Raw genomic sequence first — 14,228 nt, 5'->3', positions numbered from 1 at the left:
GAAAACATCAAAGTTACCTTATTTCATTTTATCAGTGTAGTTTCCAAATAGGAAGATGTTAGAAATTGGGTTTCTGGTTGGCAGAGGTATGCACTCTGTCCAAGCAGAACCACAATCCTAGTCAGGGTAAGTAACAACACACCCTAGATTATTCTGTGCTCACCCTCTGGTAGCTTGGCACAGAACAGTCATTCTTAATGTAAGAGGCAATGTGTAAAGTATGTGTGCAGCACTTCAAACAGTAACAGTAAAAACACCACAAAAGACTCTACACCAGGATAGAAAAATAGACCAAAACAACAAAAATCTAACAAGCAGAGTCCAGATATGAATTTTTAAAGAATAAATGTAAAACAGCGCTTAGAAGCAATAAATGCTTAAACGGGTTATCAGGTCACGCTAGACTGGGGCAAAGTAAAAAGTTCAGGCCGACCACAATGAAGCGTGGGCCAAATGCAGGGACCCACTTGGGCCCTCTGAACCAAAGTACCTTAATCCAGGATGCGTCGTCACCGACGAAGATGCGAGGTGCAGCTGAAGCAATGCGTTGGTACGAAGCCACGCAGTAGACGCAATGCATTGATTTTCTCCACCCAACTGTGGCGATGCGTCGGTTCCGAATGCGAGGGACTGGTTCCAAAGGCGATTCATCAGGTCTGCTCCATGCAATGATGAGGATGCACTGTTTCCAACTCATGCAAAGGCAAAGATGTGCCGGTTCTGATGAGGATGCATGTGTTCTGGTTTAGCAGCACGTTATACCCCTTTCAGAGGGCCCACGACTGGGTTGGCACAACTTGGCTGGGTAAGACTTGTAGCAAGCAAAGTCCAGGTGCTGTAGAAGACTGATTTGAAGTCTTTGATGTCACTTTGACTTAGAGGAGGCAAGCCAGCAATCCCTAGGAGTCACTCTGGGTTCAAGTAATGCAGGTCCAGATCTTCTCACTCAGGCAGGAGAACAGCAGGCAGCAGGGCAGCTCAGCCAGGCAAGAGTCCAGCAAAGCAGCAGGCCAGCAGAGTGGCAGCCCTTCAGTAGCACAGCAGTTCTTCTTCCTGGCAATCTTCACAGGTCCATAAGTGTACTAAAGTCAGGTGTCAGAGTTCCAGTACTTATACCCAGTTGTGCCTTTGAAGTGGGGAGACTTCAAAGAAAGCTTTGAAGTGCATAGTGGTCCTCCTTGCCTGCCCTGACTCAAGGCTCACTGCAGTGGGGTATGCCGCCCTTTGTTTGTTGACAGGACACAGCCTATTCAGGTGTAAGTGTGAGGTTGTGCCCAGCTTCTCCCACCCATCTCCAAGGAAGGCCCATCAAGACATGCCTAAGCTACCTTTGTGTGTGGCTGTCTAGAGGGAATATACGAAGCCCAGCTGTCACCCAACCCAGACTGAACGGTGACAGTCAGAAGGCACCAAATGGGTAAAGTAAGGAAATGGCAACTTTCAATAAGTGGCATTTGCTAAACTGTCATTTAAAATCCAGCTTCACCATAAGTTGTGATTTTAAATTGTGAGACCATTGACACCAAACGTGAAAAATCTATCTCTGCACAATTTGGAATTACACTTATAACATGCAATAAGGTAATCCAAATGTTATCCTATGGGAGTGATAGGCTTTGCAGTAGTGAAAAATTAAATTGGGAGTTTTTCTCTACCAAGACATGTAAAACGTAAAAGTACATGTTCTGTCTTTTAAGTACACTGCACCCTGATTGTGGGTCTTACAGGGCCTACCTTAGGGGTGACGTATGTATATTAAGGGAAGGTTTAGTCCTGGCTAGAGGTTTACCTTGCCAGGTCGAAGTGGCAGTGTTACACGGCACATACATGCTCTGCAATGGCAGACCTGAGTCAGGGTTAGGGGCCTACTTAAGTGGGTGGCACAATGAGTGCTGCAGGCTCACTAGTAGCATTTAATTTAAGGCCCTGGGCACATGTAGTGCACTTTAATAGGGACTTATAAATAAATTAAATCTGCCAATTCAATATTACCATGTTTAGGGGAGAAAGCACAAGCACTATAGCACTGGTTAGCAGTGGTAAAGTGCACAGAGTCCCGAAGTCAGTAAAAATGAGGTCAGAAAAATGGAGGGAGGCAGGCATAAAGTTGGGGGAGACCACCCTAAGCCTATCAGGTCTAACAAATGACCTAACTTGATCATGTTTGGTGGCTTTGAAATACAAATTTAAAATTCTTACTTACAGTGAATTTGGATTTTAAATTGCAATTCTGAAAATGCCACTTTTAAAAAGTTGGCATCTTCTTACCTTAGCGATTTGGTGCCTGCAGCCTGCCTGTGACACGTGACAGGGTGTAGCTGACAGTTGGGCTTTGTGTATTCCTCCTAGACAGTCACACACAATAGGAACTTATGTGTAACTGGATGGGCCAACACTGGCAGGATAGGGAGGAGCTGGGCACAGCCTCACTTACAATTGAATAAGATGTGTCCTGCCTTCACACAAAGGACCTCACAACCCTGCATTGTCACTTCAGCCAGCTTGGAGCCATGGCAGGGGCCATGCCGTTCAAAGACACTTTCTAGAATCTTCTCCCACTATCCAGAACCAGGACACGAGGGCATAAAAGAAGGACCTCAGACACCACCACTTTGGTACACTTTTGGACCAGTGGATACTCTGCCAGGAGGAAGGATTGCTGTGCTGCTGCAGGACGGCAATTCTACTGGACTGCACCCTGCTGGACTTCTGCTTTGCCTTGCTGCCTGCTGCCCTCTTGCCTGGGTTAGAAGGACTGGACCTGCATCTCTTAAACCCAGAGTGACTCCAAGGGCTAGTTGGCTGGCCTCCTGAACTGAAGCCTTGGGGACCTAACGGGATTCCAACAACCTTTCATCTGCACCTAGACTCTGCCATCTGTTAGTCTACCAAGTTGTGCCAACCCAGTCCTGGACCCTTGAAAGTGGGCTTAAGGTGCTTTCCCAACTTCTGTGAATACAGCGGAACCGACTCATCTTCTCTGCTGTGTGGCGCAACCCCAAGTAGAACAGACACATCTTTGCTGCTGCGTAGATTGAACCAGTCATGAAGACTAGCATTGCCACCACGGCCTGCATCGCCATCAAAAGTGACACTGGGCAATGCATTGTCGACAGCAGCCACATTGGCGATTCCAGACTCTGCATTGCAGCCTCGCAGCTCTTCAGAACCGATCATAGCTCTGACTGGGCGCTGCATCCTCGACGCTGGACTTTGCATTTCATGCCCTTTCAATGAGAGCCTCGACGTTGCTGCAACAGGACCTCACACCAATTTATTTTTCTAACTCTGTTGTGGGGTCCTTTTGTTGTATGTTCTCACTGTGTTACTGTTTGAAGTGCTGCACAAAAACTTTACACATTGCCCCTTAGTTAAGCCAGACTGCTCAGTGCCAAGCTACCTAGGGAATGAGCACAGATTAATTTGGTGTTTCCTTGTGTCCTACTCTGACAAGGATTGTGGTTGCTACTTGATCAGGCCTCACACCCCAGTCAACCAACAACCGAAGGAGTGAGGCTGTTGGTCTGCCCTTCTCAGTCTTGCTGGTGGTGGACTGCTGATCAACAGAAAAAGAGGCCAGGGCATTGGTGTCTTGGAAACAAGGGAGTGACAGATGAAGGTGAGAAAGAGCACATTGTCCGCTCCTCACAAAAATTACCCAGGTGGTTCTTTAGCTTTTCATGTACACTGTTGAGAAGCAGCTCTATAACATGGGAATCCATTTCTCATATAAATGTCAAAATGAAGCATAGGATAAGGTGGGCCTGCAGCACTGAGCTCCTTAAGAGGTTGAGGTGGACAATGCGAGCAGTACTCGGGTCTAAGGCCGGCTCTTAATTCTCCAGGCAGAAGTCTTCCCGTCAGCACTCAGTGCATATGAGTCTTCATGGTTCCTCAGGTGAATTTATGTAGGCTCTCAAGTCACAAGGCAGTCTGTACGTTTCTTCAGTCCTGGAATATGGTTCCTGCTCCTACAAATGAGACAGACAAGTGCCCTGACTCTGACCTAGGCATTTCCTCTTTGCTAGAGCACAAAACTATTTGATGTCAAAAAGGAAGCATGAGTCTAGGGCTCACAGGACCACCTTGTATTAAATACAATAGCGATTGGTGTGAGGCCACACTTTCAATATTAGAAGGATCCAACCAATGCCAATACATGTTCCATGAGGAACAGAGCAATCCCATGGAAACCAGTGCTCCTTAATATGCATAGTCATTATGGGATGTGTTTTCCTGACTAATCATGATGAGATTGCTTGCGGGTTGAGGCTTCTTTTCGTTAATTGTTGTATTTCCTAAAACTAGAATCATTTATCCACCTCTCCAGTGCACATGTTGTTGGCCGTACAGATGGGCTAATTTGTACATACTGCATGGTTCTACCCATGTGATTTTGAACTCACTGACTGACATCTGTATGTACTGTTAACATTCTCTCAGTACTGCCTTGCTATTACTGTGCCAATTATAAATCGCCAAGGCACTCAGCTTTCTGGGAGCCTCACTGTCAATATCACTGAAGCATATACTGTTGCTTGTACAAATTGTTCTCATTCTGCAAAAAAAATACAAAAATTCAAACGAATATGCATAGTCATTCCGGCTCCATGCAGGCATCCCATAATGTCCACTTGGTTATGCATATCTGTCCTAGACACTCCTTTAGTCAATCACTGACCGCTGCTGGGCTGAACTCTTGTTGCCAGAGATGGACACAGGATGCAGTTGGTCGTCAGGCAGTGCATCCCTTTTGATAAGGCAGTAGGGAATGGCCATGCCCTTGCCTACAGCCTTTGTTCAGGTGTGGCCTCTCAGTACAGACCGTGATTTGCTGAGACTGGCTTGATCCAGGAGCGGTGGGCACAAAAGTGCTTTCTTGCTTCATTGAGGTAAAGTGATTTGAGAACAGGGTGCACAGCAGCAAAGGAGGGCATGTAAGGACGGGGATACAGCTGACCTTCAGGAATACAGCAAGCCCTACGCAGTACCCTACAAAGATAAGGCAATAAGGATAAAGTGGGGTCATACAGTAGAAAACTCCACACCCCCATGTACGCAAGCACAACTCTCACATACCTACAACACTAATTGGGAATTAGGTGGCTCAGTGGTAATGTAGTAGATAGATTCAAATGGGAGACCCACTGGGTATTCTCGTCAATTCGATTTGCTGCTAAAAGGACTTTTAACCCGCAGCTGTTACTCAGCTGCCACTAGCATAAGTCACGTCCTGCGACATGACTGACCAGACACAAGGGTGGGACAGTACTCAGGTGGGTAGCAACAACTGCTAGTAGAAGGCCTGACTGGGGGCTCGTTATAAGAGTCATCTGTGCCAGGAAACATGGAGGGGCCATCAGAATGTGTTAATGAGGAGCAAGATGCCACAAACCTACTGCGCCTCGACTTTCAACCCTACCCAATCGCAATATGGCACACTCAAATATGAGCACAACGCACTTTGTGAATTGCTCCTACTCCGTTATAACTCATGCCAAATGTGTCTATTTATTTAGTGAATGTGTACATCGAGGTGTTTCTTCTTCCTGAGCTCAGGCATCATTTTAGAAAACAGTTTCCCTATTTGGGACACGCCTCTGATACGCATATGAGCGATCCCCTGAAATCTTAAAAGGACTGATAAACTGCATGTTTTAAAATAAATGTTTTTTCAGATTAATACTTTTCTCGTCCCTGTCTCTACAGTAGTAGTACATTGTTCACAAAGATTACTGTAAAACGATTTAAGTTAAGACCATGCATGTAAGTGACACATTTTTGCTAATTCACAAACATTTCCATTGGCAGCAAATCTAATCATACAAAATGTATGTATTTTATGATAATCGCATGGAAGTTTTGTTATTTACAAAAATAGGACCCTTATGCCTCTTTCTCTATGACAATTTAAGTGTATCTTCCTGGTTCTTTCCTGACTTATTTATGGGGTTAGCAAACTACAAAAATATGCATTTTTGTTTAGTTCTTTTTTTTGTCAAAAAAGGTGTATGCCACCCCTTGTTACACACAGCTGATGAATTTCAAATTAGTCGCTCTTCATTTCACGTTTCTCTCCCCTGCCACATCCGTTTAGGTGCAACTTAGGTGTTACCAAAACATTGCTGTTAGCTTTCAAATATTTATGATGGCCTTGAAGGCTGTAACCTTGTTGAAGTTCCCAACATGTACTGCGTGTACTTGCTCACTTCCACGAATGCATTGATACATCCTTAGAACACCTCCCTCTTTATGGGCACTCACATCCTACTTACATGAAGGTTTATCAATATCTGCGTGAATTCTGGAGGTATGAGGAGTTTATGGCTTTTTGACCCTTATCGCAGTCAAGCTTTGAGAATCGAGCCTAAAATGTATCCAAATCTATCTGTAAATTGTTTCTGTGTTTAACTTTAGGATTGTGTGATAATGTTGAGCTCAGACCATCTCTTCGGCATGTTTGATTCGAAATTATTTGGGTTTTGTATAGCAGCCTAAACAACGTGCATCCTGGTGTTGTCTAGTGGCAGCTGTAGCTACAGGCGTCCAAGGCAGAATAATTTAGCAAAGATGTAAAAAGGTGAGTTTTAAAGAGCTTGCAGATTCTTTGCTTTGACTACCCCAAAGGCTCAACCTAAGTGTATTCTGTAAAAGCCAAGACTAAGCACCCAGTTTGGGCTCTGTGTGCGGAGTTCTCTGGTAGGAAAGGAGTGAGTGAAATGTTTCCTCGTAGTTTGGGATGGAGCTCCAAGAAGTGCTTTCTAGGAGAAACTCAGAGCTTCAAATAAACATTGGTTTTTCATAGGGAGGCAACACAAAGAGGCAGTATGGCTTTGAACCGTTATGTTGAGACCAGATAAGTCTGGTCGCAGCATTTTGATGCACCTCAGTCGACCAATAGGATGGGCTGGCATGCTCATGTAGAAAGAAAAGCACTATTCCAGATGCAGAAGAATTACTGCCTGGATAGCCATTTTTTCTATGATTGTGTGGAAATAGATGGCTAATGCTCTTGGAAATACACTATATTAGGAGGCATTTGTTAACTTATCCATTTGGGCTTTGAATGAGAAATATTCACCCAAAAGTATGATGAAGTTTCGTGCTGAATGCTCAGGAGTAGGAGAGGTTCTTCAGTCGATCATCCACCAGTAAAATGTCCAAAGTCATTGATTTTAAAATTTGAATTTAAAAACATTTATTGAGCGCACTTATACCATGCGGTTTCATGGCGCTTTAAGTGATGCAGTAGCAGTCGGCAGTAGAGGCTAGACAATGTAGGCTTGCTCAAATAACAGGGTTTTAAGATCTTTCCGAAACTGTATATATGAGGGAGAAGTACGGAGAGCGGCAGGAAGAGAGTTCCTGAAGAGCTGGGCGAGAACAGCGAATTTCGCTCCGCCAGATTTCTTTTTCTTGAAGCGAGGAGTGGTCAGGAGAGCCATGTGGGCAGAGCGGAGTTCGCGACCTGGGAGGTACGGTTTTATGGCAGCGCATATAAACTCGGGGGCTGTACCCGATCTGGCCTGAAAAGTGAGGCAACCGAGTTTAAAAAGAGCACGCTCCCTCACCGGGAGCCAATGCAAAGCTTTAAGCAGGGGAGTGGCACAATGGTATTTGGGTAAGCCATAAATCAAACGAGCCGCTTGATTCTGAATGAGCTGCAAGCGATAGAACGCATAGGCTGGAGCTCCATTGTAGATGATATTACCATAGTCAACTCGCGACAGTACCATGGCCAGCACAATAATTTTTAAGGCAGAAAGGGAGAAAAAGCGGGATACTTTCCTAATTAGTCTTAGGGAAAAAAAACAAGCAGAAACCACTGAACCAACTTGTGAGTGGATAGAGAGTTGTGAGTTAAGAAAAATCCCAAGAGTTTTGACCTTAGGGACGGGAAGAGGGGGAACACCAAGTGACAGGGGCCAGTGGGAGGAGGTCCATGGACTGCAACCACCTCCGGTCAGGACTAGCTCAGTCTTGTCCGGATTGAGTTTGAGGTGGTTGCAGTTCATCCAGTCCTGAATGAATGTCATTACAGTCTGAACATTGGAGGCAGATGAAGGGGAATTAGAAAGATTAAAGATTAGCTGGAGATCATCGGCGTAATTAAACACCGTGACCTCCATCTGCTGTAACGAAAAAATGAGGGGGTGGATGTATAAATTAAATAAAAGGGGGGAAAGTGATGAGCCTTGAGGGACCCCGCATTCCACCTTACGAAAGTCCGCTGTGAAGTTGGCCAGATGGACAGCTTGGGCCCTCCCTGTGAGGAAGGACTCAATCCACGAGAAGGCTAGGCCTTCTATGCCCGCCGCCCTGACACGATTGAGGAGAATGGAGTGATCCACCGTATCAAAGGCGGCGGACAGATCTAATAAAATCAAGGCTTGCGGGAGGTTGGTGTCAATGCCTTCACGTAGCGCATCCATTACCGAGATCACCACTTTCTCGGTGGAGTGCAATGGGCGAAAACCGGCTTGACGGGAGGAAAGACAGTGATTGATTTCGACATGAGTACTTAGGGTGGTTGTGACATAAGTTTCCAGAATTTTTGCTAGGTAAGGCAGTAGGGATATGGGACGATAATTGGAGGGGGAGGAAGGATCAGCGTCAGATTTTTTAATAATAGGTATTACAACCGCTGATTTGTGTATGCCAGGGACATTTCCTTTCCTTAACGAGTCATTAAGGAGGGTCAGAGGGGGAGTGGGGGAGGTTAAATACATTTCCCTAAGGATATGGGCCGGGGCAAAATCTAAGGGAGAACCAGATTTGACTCGGTGAAGTAATGGGAAGAAAGTGTCCTCAGTTAGTAGTGGAATGAAATTGAGTTTAGGGACAGTGGGCGGAGGGGAAGGATTGACAAATGTGAGGGAGGGTGGGGGAATGTTAAGTTTAATTTTGACTACTTTGTCAATAAAAAACTCATTGAGCGAGTTACAGAGGGACTGAAAGGGGGGAATGGTAGCCGTGGTTCTACTGGATAACGCTAGTTCATGGACCGTGGTAAAGATTTCCTTTGAGCGAGACTCAGCTGCCATAATCCTGCTGGTGTAGAATTCAGTTTTAGCCGCAAGAATGCCCTTTTTATAAGTTTTTAGAACAGACAAATACATTGTCTTTAGCTCTGGACTATAGTTTTTCCTCCAGGCTCGCTCGGCTCTTCTAGCTGCTAATTTCTGTTCTTTTAGTTCTGAAGTGAACCATCGATTGGCTGCATGGGCCCGCTTAACAGTGAGTCGCCTCAGGGGGGCGAATTCGTCGCCCGCCAAAGTCAGCCAGTTGTCAATGGCGGCCAGTTGAGAGGTAGCAGTGAGGTCTGTAAGATCGGGAGCGGTTTTGGCCAGGGTTGAACAAAAAGAGGGCATGTCCGTTTTTCCCCATTTCCTGACCCAGATGTTTTTGGGAAGTGGAGGTTTGACCAACGCGGTCAGTGCAAGGGAAAAGGAAATGATAAAATGGTCGGACCAAGAGCACGGGGAAATTATGGGGGATGTAGATGGAATGTTTAATGCCCAGATTTGATCCAACATGTGACCGTGTGTATGTGTGGAGCCATGAGTGAGCAGTGAGAAATTTAAAGAAATCATAAAGTCTTTAAATTCTTTGGATTGAGGGCTCTCAGCAGGTTCATTGGGCCAAAAGTTTAGGTGCCCTAGAACTAGTACCGATGAGTTGTTAACCACCAGGGTGGCTAAGAGAGCCTGAATGCTAGGAAGGAAGGATGGGATGGGCTGGGGAGGACGGTAAATTAAGACAAAAGTGAATGGTACCTGATGGAAGGTTGAACGAGCTACAAGGTAATCTACCTCAGGAATGGGTAGGGAGGGGAGAATCTGGAAGCTGAAGTCGGTCCGGGCTATTAAGGCCACTCCACCACCCCGTTTGCCCTCAGGCCGGTCTGCTCGAATGGCAGAGTATGATGGAGGCAGCGCGGCTAATACGTTGGGTAGGGAGTCAGCCTTGAACCAGGTCTCAGTTAAAAATATAAGGTCTGGGTTATTAGTGTCAATATAGTCAAATAGCTCGTATTGATGACTAACCGCGGACCTAGTGTTTAGGAGTATTGCTGAGGTGTTGCAAGTTGGCGCTGGGGGGGCTGATGGGGGCAAGAGAGTACAGGATGGTGTTTTGGGTGAAGGAACTAAGTGTGGACCGATGATGGGAGGACAGTGAGGTGGGGGGGAGTATAAATCAAGCTGTCTCAGGTGGGTACTGATCAGAGGGTCAACCGCTCCAGGGACCCAGTAGGAGAGTAGTAGTGCTGGCGAATACGTAAGTAAACGGGTAGCCTTTCGTGCCCCTAGCCCCGGTCAGCCACGGACGGGCGCAGACGGGCTTAACTCTGGCGCAACTCCGGCGCGCCTACGTCGCGCCCGCTGCGCTCGTCCGCTGCGCTGACACATGCTGCACGATTAAGTAGGGACGGGGCGGTGGAGGAGGGGCAGGGCTGGTAAGGAAGGCAGCCCGATCAAAGATGGCGCCCGCTGCTGCTAAGAGCCCGCAAATACGCCAACCCGCCCTGGCAACCCAACTCTGAAACCCCAATAAGGTGAGAGACCTGCACAAACTTTAAAAATGAGTTAATAGCAGTAAAATACAGTACTGGTAAACATCGCCTGCGCTAGTAATCAGCGGAGGCGGAGAGCAGGGAAATCGCGACCAGTTATCCAAGCGTTATACTAGCCAGCCCACTGCCACCGGGCTACTAGCAAACACGAAAGGAGAACAAGTCCAAACTCTTAAGTAGGGGCGGGGCGGTGGAGGAGGGGCAGGGCTGGGAAGGAAGGCAGCCCGATCAAAGATGGCGCCCGCTGCTGCTAAGAGCCCGCAAATACGCCAACCCGCCCTGGCAACCCAACTCTGAAACCCCAATAAGGTGAGAGACCTGCACAAACTTTAAAAACGAGTTAATAGCAGTAAAATACAGTACTAGTAAACATCGCCTGCGCTAGTAATCAGCGGAGGCGGAGAGCAGGGAAATCGCGACCAGTTATCCAAGCGTTATACTAGCCAGCCCACTGCCACCGGGCTACTAGCAAACACGAAAGGAGAACAAGTCCAAACTCTTAAGTAGGGGCGGGGCGGTGGAGGAGGGGCAGGGCTGGGAAGGAAGGCAGCCCGATCAAAGATGGCGCCCGCTGCTGCTAAGAGCCCGCAAATACGCCAACCCGCCCTGGCAACCCAACTCTGAAACCCCAATAAGGTGAGAGACCTGCACAAACTTTAAAAACGAGTTAATAGCAGTAAAATACAGTACTGGTAAACATCGCCTGCGCTAGTAATCAGCGGAGGCGGAGAGCAGGGAAATCGCGACCAGTTATCCAAGCGTTATACTAGCCAGCCCACTGCCACCGGGCTACTAGCAAACACGAAAGGAGAACAAGTCCAAACTCTTAAGTAGGGGCGGGGCGGTGGAGGAGGGGCAGGGCTGGGAAGGAAGGCAGCCCGATCAAAGATGGCGCCCGCTGCTGCTAAGAGCCCGCAAATACGCCAACCCGCCCTGGCAACCCAACTCTGAAACCCCAATAAGGTGAGAGACCTGCACAAACTTTAAAAACGAGTTAATAGCAGTAAAATACAGTACTAGTAAACATCGCCTGCGCTAGTAATCAGCGGAGGCGGAGAGCAGGGAAATCGCGACCAGTTATCCAAGCGTTATACTAGCCAGCCCACTGCCACCGGGCTACTAGCAAACACGAAAGGAGAACAAGTCCAAACTCTTAAGTAGGGGCGGGGCGGTGGAGGAGGGGCAGGGCTGGGAAGGAAGGCAGCCCGATCAAAGATGGCGCCCGCTGCTGCTAAGAGCCCGCAAATACGCCAACCCGCCCTGGCAACCCAACTCTGAAACCCCAATAAGGTGAGAGACCTGCACAAACTTTAAAAACGAGTTAATAGCAGTAAAATACAGTACTAGTAAACATCGCCTGCGCTAGTAATCAGCGGAGGCGGAGAGCAGGGAAATCGCGACCAGTTATCCAAGCGTTATACTAGCCAGCCCACTGCCACCGGGCTACTAGCAAACACGAAAGGAGAACAAGTCCAAACTCTTAAGTAGGGGCGGGGCGGTGGAGGAGGGGCAGGGCTGGGAAGGAAGGCAGCCCGATCAGAGATGGCGCCCGCTGCTGCTAAGAGCCCGCAAATACGCCAACCCGCCCTGGCAACCCATCTCTGAAACCCCAATAAGGTGAGAGACCTGCACAAACTTTAAAAACGAGTTAATAGCAGTAAAATACAGTACTGGTAAACATCGCCTGCGCTAGTAATCAGCGGAGGTGGAGAGCAGGGAAATCGCGACCAGTTATCCAAGCGTTATACTAGCCAGCCCACTGCCACCGGGCTACTAGCAAACACGAAAGGAGAACAAGTCCAAACTCTTAAGTAGGGGCGGGGCGGTGGAGGAGGGGCAGGGCTGGGAAGGAAGGCAGCCCGATCAAAGATGGCGCCCGCTGCTGCTAAGAGCCCGCAAATACGCCAACCCGCCCTGGCAACCCAACTCTGAAACCCCAATAAGGTGAGAGACCTGCACAAACTTTAAAAACGAGTTAATAGCAGTAAAATACAGTACTAGTAAACATCGCCTGCGCTAGTAATCAGCGGAGGCGGAGAGCAGGGAAATCGCGACCAGTTATCCAAGCGTTATACTAGCCAGCCCACTGCCACCGGGCTACTAGCAAATCTCGAAAATGTATCATCTCTGTCTTATACGTGCAAAATTTTCTTTTTTTAAACTTTCTTTATTGCCAACATGAAAGAGAAAGGAAGATTAGAACATATTGTTCAGTTAAAAAAAAATTGTAAACACATAAGTACAAACATTAATGCAGGCAAGTATATCAACTCTAGGAATATCTTATTCTTCATATCTACATATATGCCTATTAGCCCTCATTGCAGAGATAATAGGGTAGGTGGGCAAGCGGCTCTGTTTTTAAAAAAAAACCCATTTATTTACATATTATGCTTTGGACATTTCAGAATAGTACACCCCATATCTTGTTTAGTTTACAGAGTGCCTTCGTCCCTCTCGTTTTTGCCAATGCTGATTCCATATCATATGTTTCTTTAACTAATCCCCACCATTCTAAGACCGATGGGGGTGTGGGTAAGATCCGCGCACGAGCGATTGTCAATCTTGCACTAACCAATAATATTGAAATTAAATCCGCGTAACTGCTTGTAATACTCTGGGCTCCAACTAATACATCTATTGCTGAGACCGCCACTGCACTCCCTAATTTCTGAGAAATCAAGTCAGTTATCTTTGACCAGAAGCTCTCTAATAAAGGACATAAGAAGAACATATGTTTTAGATCAGCAGCCTGCAGGTTGCATTTTGGGCATTTTTTACGCTCTCTAGAATAACCATGGGAAGACCACTTTGATATTCTTTCTGGTGTATAGTATAGTTGGCAGATTGTTCTAAATTGTTGTATCCTAAGGTTAGAAGAATATACGGAGTTGTTAAGCCTAGAGAAAGCGCGTGATATAGTATTAGCTATTTACCCTCCACATCCTGAAAAATTTCTGGCAAACCTGGATTGCCCCATATGGGTAGTTTATCTTGATAAAATGATGTATTGCAGTTAGAAATAATTGCAAGCCATATATTGGCAACATCTCGTGCGACCTTAAATCTAACCCGCTTGAAATAATTCAGATCGTTGATTCTATACAGGAACATTTCATGTTCCTTGCCAAGCATAAACTTAAAAAAAAAAGGTGCGTTACGTCCTGCGGGGTGTATTAAGCTTCTTAGCCGCCTAGAAAAGGCTGCCCAGACCCCCCTGATTATATGGTAGCTTAAGTAGTCGGATAGCTCTACGAGCCTTCTTATAGCCCCATATGAAGCTGCCACAGATGCCATCTAATCGTTTAAAAAAAGACATATTTAGTCTTAACGGAATAGAGCGAAATAAATAAATAAACTTAGGCAATATTTTCACTTTAATTATGTTTATACGGCCCCCAATACCTAAAGGAACCTTGTGCCATTTTTTAAGCAGTATTGCAGTCTCCTTAAAAAGAGTCTCATAATTTATTTCTATAATTTTATTCATTCTAGTAGTTAACTTAACCCCTAGGTAAATAGCTGTGTTGCATATCCCAGTTGTTATTTCAGCGTCTTTATAGTTCATTAATATTTGAGTTTTATTAATGTTGAGTCTGTAGCCAGATACCAAGCCGTATCTTTCTGCTTCATTGACCACCTCATATAGTGCTGT

General features: G+C 46.4%; 1 protein-coding gene across 1 annotated transcript in view; it reads left to right on the top strand.

The window, feature by feature from the left end:
* The window catches only part of PLEK (pleckstrin), a 392,598-nt gene that overhangs the window by 111,896 nt on the left and 266,474 nt on the right, over nucleotides 1-14,228 (top strand). The window lies entirely within an intron of this gene.

This window comes from Triturus cristatus, chromosome 6, assembly GCF_964204655.1.
Source record: "Triturus cristatus chromosome 6, aTriCri1.1, whole genome shotgun sequence".
Taxonomy (NCBI): Eukaryota; Metazoa; Chordata; class Amphibia; order Caudata; family Salamandridae; genus Triturus; species Triturus cristatus.
This window is presented reverse-complemented; position numbering and strand designations above follow the sequence as displayed.